Raw genomic sequence first — 15,940 nt, 5'->3', positions numbered from 1 at the left:
TACGGAGGATGGGGGGCACACCTGACACTTGTACACATTTGCTATGACTGTACTGGTAAGTCAGGTACTCCATTTCATTCTGTATACTTACCTATCATGCTGAGTAGAGGCATACCAGTGTACTACAGATCATAGCTTTGGTTGCCCTACATATTAGTGTCTGACTTCCTACCCTTCAGAATTAACATCCCACTGCCTGACCTGCTGTAAGTCTGTCTGTGTAGGCCTGGGAGGAGGTTATCCATAGCCATTATTCAGGGGGCGTAGCACAGGCTCTGTTTGGGTTTGTCTACACCTGTCCTGCTGAGACTTTTGTTGGGTATTTGAACCACCCTGACTGGCATATGTGAGTCATATGGACATACTTGTCACTCAGCACATTTCCTGCAGTGGGTTTTGTCACCCTTTGTAGTACTGGCTACTATGGTGACTCCAGCATGTGTTACAGATGTCATGGTGCCACTATGGGTGTCTGTCTGCTGCCATAACATTTGGCCACCCAATTCCCTTGTATGCTCACATCCATAGCATAGATACAGGTAATGACACATTCTACTACATTTGGCAATTGGTAGGTTGATTGACTTACCTTGAGGTTGTGCCAGACTTGAGGATGGTGCTGGAGGGCTGCCTATGTCAGATGCACATAGTACACTGCCTATACATTGTTGAGCACAGGTAGTGTCATGTTTGGCATCCCTTTTACTGTATGTGTGAGTCAGAGAGAGGTGACATTCCCTGAGTCCCTACTGTGTCAGTGTATGTAGTATGCATTGTCTCTTTGCCGCAGCCTCAGCATACTGGGCACGCCTCCATCTGCCTACTGGGGTAGGCTCAGGTTGTTCCTCCTCTGAGCCACTCTGTGCCTGTGCAGGCCTTGGCATTGGTGGGAGGCTGTGTGGCCCTGCCCCCATGCTGTTCCTGCTGCAGCTGTTTCCACAGGATCATATTGCATTGCATATACCGTAACAATTTGGGTACATATAGCTGGTGATTACTGCAAGGCTCCACCAGATGTGTCCAGACACTGGAACCATGACCTGATCATCCCAAACTCATGATCTATTATAAGTCTGGTCTGTGCATGTGCCTCATTATGGCGTTCTTGTTCAGGTGTGTATGCATTTCTGATGGGTGTCATCAGTCACAGCTCCAATGTATAACCAGCATCCCCTGCTAGGTGACCATAGGGGATGTCTCCACTGGAAAATCTCTGGTACAGCTGTGTCAGATGCCATATGTGGGAATCATCATAGCTTTCAAGGCAGCCAGCACACACATTCATTATAATACCCTGGGCATCACAGACGACTTGGCAGTTGATGGCGGGACAACCCTGTGGTTGATGTAGTCCCTACCCTAATCACCAGGTGGTACTTTGATGTGCATGTCCGTGCAGCCTGTAACACCCACTACCTCAGGGTATTCTGCTATTTGGTGGAACAGACACATATTGCTGGCCAACACCTCACAGGTGTTGGGGAAATATACGTGCTCACTGTCATGTGCTGACATGGCATCCAGGAACTGGTGGAATACTCTGGATGCTGATGCCTGTGAGATTCCCATGATATCCCCAGTTGAGCATTGGGAGGTACATGTGGGTAGTATTCCTAGGCCTACACATACCTTGGTATCCACTGGGATGGGTTCCCCTTGGTCAGTTTGGTGTGTCAGGTGTGACCGGCACAGATCAACAATTTGCTGTAAGAGGTCTTTGTCCACCCTATAGTGCTCCACTTTCTCCAGCTCATGTAGCCCCTGGTAGTTTACCCTGGGTCTGTACACTCTTCTCCGTCTCCTCACTGTGTGTTAATCAGCAGCATTGACATCCTCACCACCCTCGGCCTCTTGCACATGTTGTTCTATGTTGTCTGCTGCAGCCCTTCTCATTTTGTAGGTTTGTTGTACACCAGTGGTGTAGAGTGTGGGGAAAAATCAGTGGAGAAGATGTTTGCATAGTTTATAGTAGTGTTCTGGGCTGGGCTGGTCTGCTGCCTGTGTAATTGGCTGATTCTGATACATTTCATCTGCCAGCTATGCTAGTTCTCCTTGGTTACCGTCCTACTGCTGTTTTCCCTTCACATTGCCTTCCTGTTTAAGCACAGGGGCACACCACGCAAACAGAGTGCACAAATGTGCACACTGCTGCTATTTCCTGGTTTAACTTTTATTTTCTGCCTTTAAACCAGGTGTGTGACTCGCACACCTGTTTAGGCATTGTAAAGAGTGCTAGGCAGGCTTAGACACACCCCCTAGCTTAGCTGTACTAAGCTAGGAGCAAACACGAGCCACAGGGCTCCAATCTGCTTACAGTATTCCTGACACACACCCCCATGATGTCACCTAACTCCTAGGTTTGCACCAAGCAATTCCTACTCTACACTGTTGGGACCTGACTCACATGCTGGGGGAAACTGGGATTCACTATCCTTCCCCTCATTTGCATAGGATTGCCTGCTAATGCATAATTACATGTCTCACACCGAGTCTCCCCCCTTAGCAACCACTACTCCTTGGCCATGTTGTCTTCTGCCTGTCATTGACTTGCATGGCAGAGTACTGATTTTAGTTAGAATGCTTTTTGTATTTCTTTTACTGTTTGCAATGCCAATGGCCTTATACTTGGCCATTTCCATGCTTACTACATGATATGCAGCCTTTATTTGGAGCTGGCACAGCTCCATTTTGGATGTTGCAGAAATGTACTTGGTTACTAACCGAGTACATATCGGCAGAGAACACTAGTCCTGCACGGATGGTTGCAAGCTTCCTGGATTGCAAAATCATCCCATTTGCATAGCTTTTTCCTGCAAATGGGGTGATTTGCATACAAGGGATTAGTCCATGCAGGATTAGCGCAGGAGCACTTGTGCACGACCCTGCAGGCTGTTCCTGGGTCACACGGCAGACATATTGCCTGCTTGAGCTCCTGCACCAATCTTGCATGCCATGCAAGCTTTAGAGAATCCGAGGGACCCCAAGATTCAGCAAGCTCTGAATGATGTGCAGGATAGTGCAAGAGCTGCTGCACGAAACATGGGCGACGAGCGATCCAGAATGAGCTCCCGGGATGTGCATGACCGTTCCAACACTATTCCTGCATAGACACAGCTCCTGCATGCTAATTACCCCAATTGCAGGTGAAAAACATGCAAATGAGGTGAATTAGCAATCCAGGAAGCAGACAGGCATCTGTGTAAGAATAGTGTAACCTGCAGAAATGTATTTGGCTACTAACCGAATACATTTCTGCAAATTATAAAAAGGAGGCATGACAGCTCCAAACAAAGCATATATTCAATGTAGTAAGCATGCCAATGGCCAAATAGATGGCCATTGGCATGGTAAATAGTTGCAAAATTATAAAAAATAACTTTTATTTTTGGGGGCTGATTTCAGCCATTTAAGCATAGAGCAGTGGTGCGCAAATGGGATTGGCCCGAAAATAAAAAAAAAAAGTTGGAAATAAGCTTTTAAACCAGAATTATCATTCTGTTATAATAGTCAATGACATGTAGAAGACAACAATTCCATTGAAAAGTGGTTGCTAAGGGGGAAGGGTGATTGTCAGTCTTGTAGCCATGCATTAGCAGTCAGTTTTATGGAAATGAGGGGACTGACACTGAATCACAGATTTCCCCTCAGTGTCAGATAGCACCCAACCGTGTAAGTGCAACAACACCATGGTACAAGCCTAAGAGGTAGATGACCGCATAAGGGAGAGGGTCATGCATGCTGTAAGCTTATTGGAGCTCTGTGGCCTGTGTTTGCCCTTAGCTAAGCACAGCTAAGGAAGGGGTGTGTCTGAGGATGCCTACCAGTGTTTGCATTGCCTAAACAGGTGTGCACGCCGAGCACCAGGTTTTAAGCAAACAAACAAAAAAAAACAGGAAATAGCAGCTTTGTTTACATCTGATCACTGGGTATTAGCAGCATGCCTCGGGGCTTACATTGGAAGGCAATGGGAAGGAAAAACAGCAGTAGGAAGGCAATCAAGGAGAACTAGCATAGCTGGCAGGTGAAATGTATCAGAATCAGCCAATTACACAGGCAACAGCCCAGCCCAGCACACTACTATAAACTATGCAAACACCTTTCACTCTGGTTTTTCCCACAAACTCTACACCACCAGTGTACACAGACGGGGAATGTTTACATGACAAAACAAACAAAATGATAGGGGCTGCTGTTGCTCTCATATATTGATATGTGGAAGAGGCTGAGGGTGGTAAGGATGAGAATGCTGATGACCAACCCACATTGAGGAGAAGGAGAAGAGCGTTCAGACCCAAAGTTACCTACCAGGGACTACATGAGCTGGAGATAGTGGAGAGCTATAGGTTGGACAGGGACATCCTACAGCAAATTGTTGAGCTGTGCAGGCCACACCTCATACACGGAACCAACAGAGGGGAACCCATCTCAGTGGATACCAAGGTATGTGTAGGCTTAAGAATACTAGCCACATGTACCTTCCAAAGACCAACTGGGGATATCATGGAGTTCTCACAGGTTCATAGGTTCATAGGTAGGTACTAGGCTATCAGCCCTAGGGCCTATACAAGCCCAGCCAAAAAGGTACCCTGGCTTTTCCCTCCCAAGAAAATTATTTTCCTGTGCCACTGTCGAGTAGAGCCACAAAAATGATCCCTGGGGTGAATTTCCTATTTCCCATCCAATCATCAAGATTTTTCTTGAAGAGTACTAATGAGGAGCTTTGTTTGATATAGATAGGTAATTTATTCCAGAGTATCTGAAGTCTCTGGGACAGGAACCTATCCCTCCGGCATGTTCTGTTTATTGTGGTGACAAGGTTTAGGTCCCTAGAGCATGTAGCTTGGAGGGATTGGGACTTCTTTAAGTGGAGCATGTCCAACAGCTCTGGGTTTGACATAGCTTTGTATGTTAGGCAGTGATCACCTCTGAGTAGGCGATATGCAACGCAGTAAAGCTGGAGTTTTTTGAGACGGTCTGCATAGGGCATCTGTTTGAAGCCGGTAATACCCTTTGTGAGGTATTTCTGTGGCCTTTCCAGTTATTGTAGATGTCTTGTGAGGTACATACCAAAAGGGGCATTGTACTCTATAATGGGTCTAATGAGTGATGAGTAGAGGTGAACAATGACCTCTTTTTTTCCTGGATGAGAAACCTTTTGTGATGAGGTGTGCCACGTAGGAGGATTTCCTGACTACTGTGGCGATGTGATTATCAAAGGAGAGACTGCTGTCCACCTGTGTCCCAAGGTCTCTTATCACACTTTTAGTGTTAAGTAGACTGCCGCCTATGTTGTAGTTCATGGGTACAGAGTTTTACCAAAGGGGGTGACAATGCACTTTTTGGCATTGAGCTTGAGGCCATGGCTTTGACACCAGGCATCTGTCTCAGTGAGGCCATTTTGTAAGATGTCCACATCATTAGGAGTTTCGATTATGGCTCCTAGTTTACAGTCATCTGTGAACTTCATTAGCCAAAGACCTTCTGTGTTAGCCTGTACTTCAGAGAAGTAGATACCAAACAGGAGAGTACCCAGGACTGAACCCTGTGGTACTCTACTTGTCACTGGTCTGAAGATGGATTTGGAGTCTGCTACTTTCACAGTGTGGGCTCTGTCAGTGAACCAGTTGGCTCACTGACAGAACCACAGGCATCAGCATTCAGGGTACTACACCAGTTCCTGGATGCCATGTCTGCACATGCCAGTGAGCACATATTTTAACTCAACACCAGTGAGGAGTTGACCAGCAATATGCATCTCTTCCACCAAATAGCAGAATACCCTGAGGTAGTGGCTGCTATTGACTGCACGCACATACACATCAAAACACCCCCTGGTGAGCAGGGTAGGGTCTACATAAACCACAAGGGCTTCCCCTCCATCAACTGCCAGGTCATGTACAATGCCCAGGGCATTATAATGAATGTGTGTGCTGGCAGCCCTGGAATCTATCACTACTCCTACATCTGGCATATGACACAGCTGTACCAGAGATTTGCCAGTGGGGACATCCCATATGGCCACCTGGTGGGGGATGTTGATTATGCACTGGAAATGCACACACACCCGAACACGAATTCCATAATGAGGCACATGCACTAATGAGAATCATAATAGAGTGTGTGTTTGGGTGCTCCAGTCACAGTTCCGGTGCCTGGACATATCCGATCAAGCCTTGCGGTACTCTCCGGCTACATTTACACAAATTTTCCTTGTGTGTGCCATGCTGCACAATATGATCCTGTGGAATCAGCTGCAGCATGAACAGCATGGGACAGGGCCACACAGCCCACCACCATTCCCAAGGCCAGCACAGGAACAGAGTGACTCACAGGAGGAACAACTTGAGCCTGCCCATGTAGGGAGAAGGAAGCATGCTCAGTATGCCCAGGCTTTGGCAAAGAGGCAACACATAGCACATACACTGACACGGTAGGAACCCAGGGAATGACACCTCTCTCTGACTCACACATACAGTAAAAAGGATGCCAAACATGACACTACCTGTGCTTTACCATCTATAGAGAGTGTACTATGTGCATCTGACATACTCAGCCTTCCAGCACCATCCTCAATACTGGCACAGCCACAAGTAACTCACTCTTCCTATCAATTGCTGAATGGAGTAGTATGTTCTGCTAGTTATAGCTATGGTATGGATGTGAGCATGGAAGGTAATCAGGTATGTGAATGGGATGGCAGCAAATAGTGAACATCTATATGGGCAGAATAGAATCCATAACCAATACTGGTGTCAACAAAGTAGGCAGTACTAGACAAGGTTACAAATCCCACTGCAGTATATGTTGTGGCCCACATGTGTGTCCTTAGGACACACACATGCATATCAGTGAGGTTCACATACACAACAACAGCCTCAGACAGCAGGACAGGTGTAGATGACCATACAGAAAAGCTGTGCTAAGGCCTCCAATTAATGGCAATGGATAACAACCCCCCTCCAGACCTACACAGACAGACTATAATAGGTCATGAAGTTGTATGTTAGTTCTGCAGGTTATGAAGTTTGAAACTGAAATGTAGGTCAATAAAACCTAAGATCTGTACTCTACTGATATGCCTGTAGTCTGCATTATAGATCAAAATACAAAACAAAATGGAAGCCAACCGAGTACCTGAAATACCAGTACAGTTATAGCAAATGTTTACAGTTGTCAGGTGTGCCCCAACCCCCCCCCCCCCCCACAATCCTATGTTGAAATTCAGTAACATGTACGAGTGGGGTTAATAAAAGTGGAGCACAAATTACCTGAGCTGGCCCAATTTATAGGATAGATTGTTGCATGTGTACAATATGCTGGGCTCTGTGTGTTAGGTTGTTGTGTGTTGTACATTGTGTGAAAGTGGTCAGCAAGTAGGCATGGATGGTTGTCTCCCGATGGCCTATGGCCAGTACTGTTGATGTCAGGGCCATGTTCTGGCAACTGCAGTGCCAACCACAAAGCATCCCAGCAAGACCCAGTTCAGCAGTCATCCATACTCATTGTTCAGATGTCAATATCTGTCACCATTTGAAAGATGGACATTCCATGATTGTGGAACCAAACATACACACAGTACACAGGTGGAAGTACCCTAGACAGAGTACAAAAAATGTAACTGTCAACTGCACACACCTTTGCAATTGTACATACAGGTTAGCAGCATATTAGTTGTCTGTGTAGTATGGAATACTGATGTATTCTGGCCAATACCTGGCAGACCAGAAAAGGCACAGTTAAGAAGTAATGAGAGAATGCCTATGTCCCTGCACAAGGCAGCATAAGGGGAATGTCCCAGGTATATCTGTGACTCAGCTGCAATAAGCTTCCATAGCACACATGCACTCAGTTGACCCCACCATCATCCACAGGTTTATCACAGGTCATATCCCTGCTGTTGGGAATGAGTACAGTATGACCCCCAACTTCAGTATGGGAATACCTACAGAATGCAGCATGCTGAAGAGGTGTCCTATGCAGGTGTGTCCCTAGATGTAAGCAGCACCCTGCCAACATCCAGACCAATGGATTAATATGGGCAGGAACTATTGCCATTAACACCTCACACACTTACCCTGTCACCTCATGGGAATCCAGTGGCATGCAGCCTGGGACTGTAGGAATGACAGAATGCACTGGCCTGCTACAGATGACCTGCACCACTACCAAATGCCCTACAGTCCTCTGTCAAAGGCCTGTGCCTCACCTGTACTGCCAATGTATGTTATCTCATGGGGCCCACTATAACAACATAACACACTCCACAGAAAACAAATGCAAGGCCATGTTGACAAATCCCAGTAGTATGCCCACCATGTCCTACTGCATGAACTGTGGCCCAACCCCTAAATAACGCTGGGATGAAGGGACAACTATAAGGATACTTTGCAGATATCACTCGCATAATGTTAGGAAGAGGATATAATAACAGAGTAGGGGGTGCAGAAGCATGGACGCCATGGAGTATGTGAAGTCTGAAACTCTGATTTGTGCCCATACTACCCCTGCCTGCAAACCCCAGTAATGGGTGGCTACAAACCTGCTCATAAACCACAATGTGAAGAGGAATTAACCAGATATATGAGCTCTGCCTCTGGGTAACCTGGGTGAATCTGTACAGCTGAGAGGTATGGCCACAGCCAGATATGGCCATTTTGTTATGTCGATAGATGTACAAGCAGAGGATCCTCAGCCACCACAGTACCAAGGTGCTGGACCATTTACACATACCTATCAGCAAGGGTCTGCATCTACCCCTCCAGAATGGAATGAGTGTGCAAGAATATGTAGGCTGCAGACCACAATACTGGACACAGCTTCATTCATCTTCATCTTGTATTTCCCAGGAAATAATTGTGAGCAAATAAGTATATCTGCTGGTAGTTGATGACATAATATGTCACAGTGTAAAACAGTACGTCTGAATATCTCTGCTAACACCAACCATGTAACACAAGCAGCACATACAGCAATAGTTACAGTATCCCACTATCCTTTGCCCATTGTGACTCCATATTGTCAACCTATCTACAGATATCTTGCAGAAAAAGGTTGTTAGCTGTAGGTGTAGAACACAAACTCCTGCACTGGAGAACAACTTCCTTGGAATGGATTCACACACTCAATACAGAAGGTCATACTGGGCATGCTCCTACACTTAGAGAAATGAAGCCCATGTCTGACAACAACAGTGGACTATACATATCTGTCAGTCACAGATGTCTGTGCACACACACCACATTACACACCATTCATTCTTTGCACGCACATTGGCTAGGAATACTCACACATATCCAAGGCCAACACACTATAATAGGTCAAACATACACACACAGAGTTGTGGGGAAGAGAGAGGCAGACAGTGACAAAGAGATTGCCATCATGAGGCCTGTCCTACCCACCACACATCCAATTGACCAATATCACATGATGTGCTGATGTCAATCACTGTAGACATTAGCTTTTGGTAGCCCTCAGCCCTATAGTGTCTGTGGTGCTTGTGATAACTGTTTAACATGATAGTATAGATCATTCTTCATCTAGCATTTGCATACCTAGTCCTGTTAAATGTAAAGTTGTGTGTGACTGAGTGTTGTGTGTGTGTTTCCAGAGAAATAGTTTATGGCCCATTCACACACACTGCACTTCCCCTAGCCCATGTTAGCACTCATGCTGTCAGTCACCTTGAAATAACCCTCTGGCCAATTATCAGCCCGATAATCTCTGTGGCATATGTGATAACTGTGTAATGCCATAGTGTAACATACTAGTTATGCAGGCAACTGTGAAACTGTGTGTGTGCATGTAGAGATTAATGATGTTGAGGCCATTCACAGTCACTACTCCTCCCATTGTCCTACTTTAGCAAGCCTGCTGATGTCAATCACCTTGAAATACTTCATTTGGAGAAGGGCCAGCCCTATAAGCTCCATGGTGCATGCCATAAATGCAGAACAATTTAGTAGCAGAAACTACACAGGTATGGATTTGAATATTATCTGTGGTGTGGCAAGTGTTTATATGTGTACATTTGTATGTGTGTACCTCAAAGATTTCAGACCCATTTACAGCCAATACACATCTCAGAGCCTGACTTTAGCAGTCCTGCAGATATCATCCACCTTACAAGTACCTGTTGCCAGCCTTAAACCAAGTCAGGTCAGTGGTGCATGTGGTAAATGTGTAATGTAATGGTCCGTAAAAACTGTTAGATAGAGGTTTGAACCTCACCCCTGGAAAATGTATGTGTAGTTATTTTTGGGATCTGTCACCCACTACATCACGCAATGCCAGTATTTACAAGGGCTGGTGATGTCCCTCACCATAGAAGTACCTTGGAACAACATCCACCCAATAAGCTCTGTGGCTCATGTGACAAATGCAGTACACTATAGTAGCAATATATCGCTAGGTAGAGGTCTGAACCTCAATACTGGCAAGTGTGTGCGTCATCAGTATCCTGTGTGGAGGTTGTTGTGATTGTGTGATAACAGGATGTATTGTGGGGTGGGTTTTGCTAAATTATTATATTGAGGAACTACTATATGTCACAATGTCCACCTTACAACGACAACAGATGTCAAACACCAGAGAGGGCTGGTGTAGACAATCCATAGCCCTACATGTGACATTATGGATCAGTGAACAACATAGGCAACCTTTGTATTACTCAGAGAACACTCTCCACCCATGTCACATACACAAACACACTTGGCTTAGCAACAAACACTATATTGTTAGTTCCCTGCATATTGCCACACAGATAGTAACCATGGTGCGATTGCAGTGGACTACATGCCTGTTGACCACAACAGTGCCACTGACATCAGAAAGTAATGTAATGTCTAACATCACCCAACTGAGTGCGTGTTATCCAGCAAGTAAAAGGACATGGTACTCTGTTCCATCCCTACAGTAGGCAAATAAATGCCTACAGTGGTCCTTTTGCTATGTTTCCCCTGGACGCCTGCAATAACTTTAGAGTCTGCAAATGTAACCCACAAAGGGAATACCATGCCTTATACACATGCCCTGTATGGACAAACACCACTAACTCCACTGAATACCTGTATCATGCTGTCAATGTACGTATAAGCACAACCTCAGTTCCATAGCCAGGTCTCCCCAAATTAGGTCAGGAATGTTACATCAGAAGATTACAATCTGTACACACAACATTCCCCAGAGACCTCAAGTACACACACATGTCAAAGAACATGCATATGGGACATGTGCACAACACAGACACTGTACATGCTGTGGAATATAGATCACATACATGGGAAACAGTGCACATCACTGCCACCCACAATAGTAATCCAGATGACTGGACGGTGAATACAATACCCACCTGTGGGGACCACTCCAGGAACTACACCCCTGAGTCACACTGGAGACCATTGTCAAGTGGCTTAATGCCAAGGTATTCACTTTGCCTAGCCTTGTACAGCTGTCAGACCCATTCACCTACTACACACCTGCAAAGCAATGAACCTATGCATCTCAGTACTGGCAAGTGTGTGTGTGTGTGTGTGTGTGTGTGTGTGTGTGTGTGTGTGTGTGTGTGTGTGTGTGTGTGTGGAGATTAATGATTTTGAAGCCATTCACAATCACTAAACCTCCCATTGGCCTACTTTAGCATGCCTGCTGATGTCATTCACCTTGAAATAACCATGTGGCCATGTCTATATGTATATATATATATATATATATATATATATATATATATATATATATATGTGTGTGTGTGTGTGTGTGTGTGTGTGTGTGTGTGTGTGTGTGTGTGTGTGTGTGTGTGTGTGTGTGTGTGTGGAGTGCCTTCAGACATCAGGTACACACTCTAAACCGCCTTCCTCCACTGCTGCACTGTTCTGCCTTGCTACAAAACAGAGCATCACATGTAGACACAGCCTGACATTGGGGGGGGGGGGGTATATAGGGACAGATTGTAGATAAGCCTATTACAAATCTATGGAGTTTGTGCATGATACATTTCATATTAGCATGACTGTTCTGAAGGTGGTGGGGTCTGACACTCGTGTCTATCATGACTTTATTACTTTCACCTTCAGCTATTTGCCAGACTAATATACATGTTTGGAGGAACAGAACAAACACTATGATGGCTTACATCTTGTCGTTCTGTGCAGATCTGCATGGTTAACAGGTATGGCCCACTGCCCACAGGACCAGATGCTATGTCCATAGCAGTTGTTCAGCAGGACATCATTAAAGCAACAAGTCTTGATGGCACATATACATCTTTCAACATCATCTATCCCATTATTACAGACCAAATACTACATTCAATTACATGCATACATGTTTCACATACCTGTTTTATTATTGTGCTCTCTTCGGTGTACCACTAGGATATCTTCCTTGATTTGTGTTTTTATTTTTTTGTTTGTAATAATATTTTTTTTAGTTTTATTGTTTTGTCTCTCTCTCTCTCTCTCTCTCTCTCTCTTTCTTTCTCTCTCTCCACTACAGGGATCAAGCTGGTTTGGAATAGGTTGCAGCATGGCGTTTGTAGGTGATGCTCATGATCAGGTGATGGCCTCTGCACCAACTGGTGTTCCCCATTGCTAATTACTTGCAGCCAGCTGTGTAGTATTTCCAATAGCCAATGTCATAGCAACCCACTACTATAAATGACTACATCAAGTGGGCATTGTCCCTCTACCTTTCCTGTATAGAAGACATCCTTCCTGTGTGTCTGCAGCAGTGGTACAGAGAGCAGGTAGCAATACCTCTTACAACAGGACTTGCAGACACAGGCCAAATACGTGTTTGTATAATGTTCCAGACCTACGGACAGTGTGAGTATTGCTGTTACATGCGTTGAATACTGGTGGTTTTACAGGGTTTGTGTGTACATGCTAGTTTTGCATGGAATCCAGTCTATCTGCATAGCACTCAACTGTGAGCCTATCCACACGATGGCCAGAGGACTGCCTGTTATGTTTTGTCTGCTCACCACACAGGTCGTGTGTCATATATCAGTGGCATTATCTCTGCTGATTGCTATTGGTACATGGCAACATCCATTTGTGTTTCTGACTTCATATTCCTGAGTAAGGGTATGTTGCAACCAATCCTGTAACACCAGCAACTTTCAGTGTATAACAGCAATATAGCAAATATGGCCCTGTGTTCCAGCCTCTGTCTTCCACATATATACCAGGCTTTGTCCAGATGTCATGCAGTAAGAGTTTGTTAGGTAATGGCCTATCATTATGTAGTGCTGGCATTCTTGCTATCATTCCAGTGATGTTGTGGACTCCCACACAAATTGTGGGGTAGGGTCCATATACATGAGGGCAACAGCTGGACAAAACATGTGTGACCTTATACAGTCTGGAGATCAGTGTATAGAAAACACTGTTATATGCCCATGTAAGACATTTTATGGGGGAGGGGTATTAAAGGTTTTTAACCTAGACTGTTACAACATGTGAGGGATATCAGTAGTAAGAGACATTAAGGTGTATGGCTGTACATTTCCATACATTTCATCATGGGAACAGTGGTGGGCTATACCTTACTGTCTTACACAGTTTTCTTTGTCAGTGTAATAGCAAAGTTTTAAGTTAAGCATTGTTATGTAACAGATACATTTACATTATGACAACTAATACTTTTCCTCCTAGGGGTTGAGTACAGAGTGTAATTGGAGGATGCTGAACTACATCTGTAATTAAGAGTTGATTGGGTCTTATCTTCAAGACAAGTGTTTTTTTTTCTGTTGTACTACTTGAGGACCTTAGCCTGGACAGCAAAGTATATTATGTTTTTCACATTACTGTCTCAAATGTTTTGTTTAAGAGTTGCAGTAATCAGTTATTATGTATTCCAAACACCTAACTGCTATAAGAAATGGCATAAACAACTGAAATAGTACACAAATAAACATTTCTATGTATGCAAACTTGGGGTCATAGGTTCATAGGTAGGTACTAGGCTATTGGCCCAAGGGCCTACGTAAGCCTAGCCAACAAGGTTCATTGGCTTACGCCACCCAAGAAATTTATTTTCCTGTGCCACTGTTGAGCATAGGCACAGACGTGATCCCCAGGGTGTATTTCCTATTTCCTATCCACTCATCAAGATTTTTCTTGAAGAGTACTAATGAAGAACTTTGCTTGGCATAGATGGGTAGCCTGTTCCAGAATATGGGAAGTGTCTGGGACAGGAATTTATCCCTCCAGCATGTCCTGTTTATTATGATGACAAGAATTAGGTCCCTAGAGTGTGTAACATGGAGGGATTGGGATTTCTTTAGGTGTAGCATGTCCAACAGCTCTGCATTTGACATAGCTTTATATGTTAGGCAGAGATCACCTTGGAGTATGCGATATGCTACGGAGTAAAGCTGGGGTTTTTTGAGGCGGTCAGTGTAGGGCATTTGTATGAGGCCAGTAATCCTCTTTGTAAGGTACTTCTGTGGCCTTTCCAGCTGCTGCAGATGTCTTGTGAGGTACATTCCAAAAGGGGTGTTGTACTCTATAATGGGTCTAATGAGTGTCAAGTAGAGGGGAACAATGACCTCTTTTTTCCTGGATGAGAACCCTTTTATGATGAGGTGTGCCACGTAGAAGGACTTCCTGACTACTGTGGCAATGTGACTATCAAAAGAGATACTGTCCACCTGGGTCCCAAGGTCTCTTATCACGCGTTCATTTAAGGGTACAGAGTTTTTACCAAAAGGGATGACACTGCACTTTCTGGCATTGAGCTTGAGGCCATGGCTCTGACACCAGGCATCTGTTTCAGCGAGGCCCTTCTGTAGGATGTCCACATCATTTGGGGACTTAACTATGGCTCCTAGTTTGCAGTCATCTGCGAACTTTGCTAGCCAGAGGCCTTCTGTGTTAGCCTGTACTTCAGAGAAGTAGATATCAAACAGGAGAGGTCCCAGGACAGAACCCTGTGGTACTTCACTTGTCATAGCTTTGAGGTCAGATATGGAGTCTGCAACTTTTACAGTGTGTGTTCTGTCAATGAACCAGTTGCAACCCATCTTGTGATGTAGGGATTTATACCTAGTTTAGTGAGGTTAGCTATAATTCCAGAATGGGGGATGATGTTGAAAGCCTTGGTGAGGTCAAGATAAGCAGTGTGAACCACCTTACCCTCATCTATGGCTTTGGAGACTGCCTCAAAGAAGTCGATCAGGTTCAGGAGGCATGATCTGCCTTTCACAAACCCGAACTGGGTGGGATCCAGAGTTTGGCGGTTACCAATGTCTTTGATTATGAGTTCTATGATGATACATTCCATGGCCTTGAAGACCAGGCTTATCAGGCTAATAGGGTGATAGTTCCAGGGATCAGTAGTGGCTCCTCCTTTGTCGAGTGGGATAACTGTTGCTGTGCACCATTCAGTGGGCACAAAGCCTGTTGCAAGGCTATTACTGAACATGGTGGTTAAGTAGGGGGCCAGTTCATTCTGAAGTTCATGTAAAATGCCACCTGGGACGTTGTCTGGTCCCATGGATGCTGTGTTTTTGGCTTTAGAGAGTGCAGCTTTTATCTGCATAGTTGTGATTACAGGGACTCTGCATTCTTCCTGTATAGATATGGGCCCTTTAGGGGGTGAGAGAGGTGTAAAGTTAGCACTGAACCTATCTGCCAGGATGTTGGCAATATCAGTTGGTTCTGTAATTTTCTTGCCTTTGTGCTGTAACTCAGATCAGATCTGGGTGTTTCCATCGAGATTCTTGACATAGCTATAGAATGCTTTGTGGTTCTCCATGGAATTAGTGGCGATTTTGTTTTCAAAACTAGCTTTGGAGGATCTTATAAAGGATCTTAGCTTCTTACTGAGGCTGACCAGGGAGCTCCTCCACTCATGGGATTTTACTCTCTTTTGCAACAGTTTCTTCCTTCTGTTGTACAGTTTGTTTATGGCAGGGGACCACCAGATTGACTTCCTTTTT

The sequence above is a fragment of the Protopterus annectens genome, chromosome 5.part0 (genome assembly GCF_019279795.1).
Source record: "Protopterus annectens isolate FY-2018-M chromosome 5.part0, PAN1.0, whole genome shotgun sequence".
Lineage (NCBI taxonomy): Eukaryota > Metazoa > Chordata > Ceratodontiformes > Protopteridae > Protopterus > Protopterus annectens.
Note: the sequence above shows the minus strand (reverse complement) of the source record.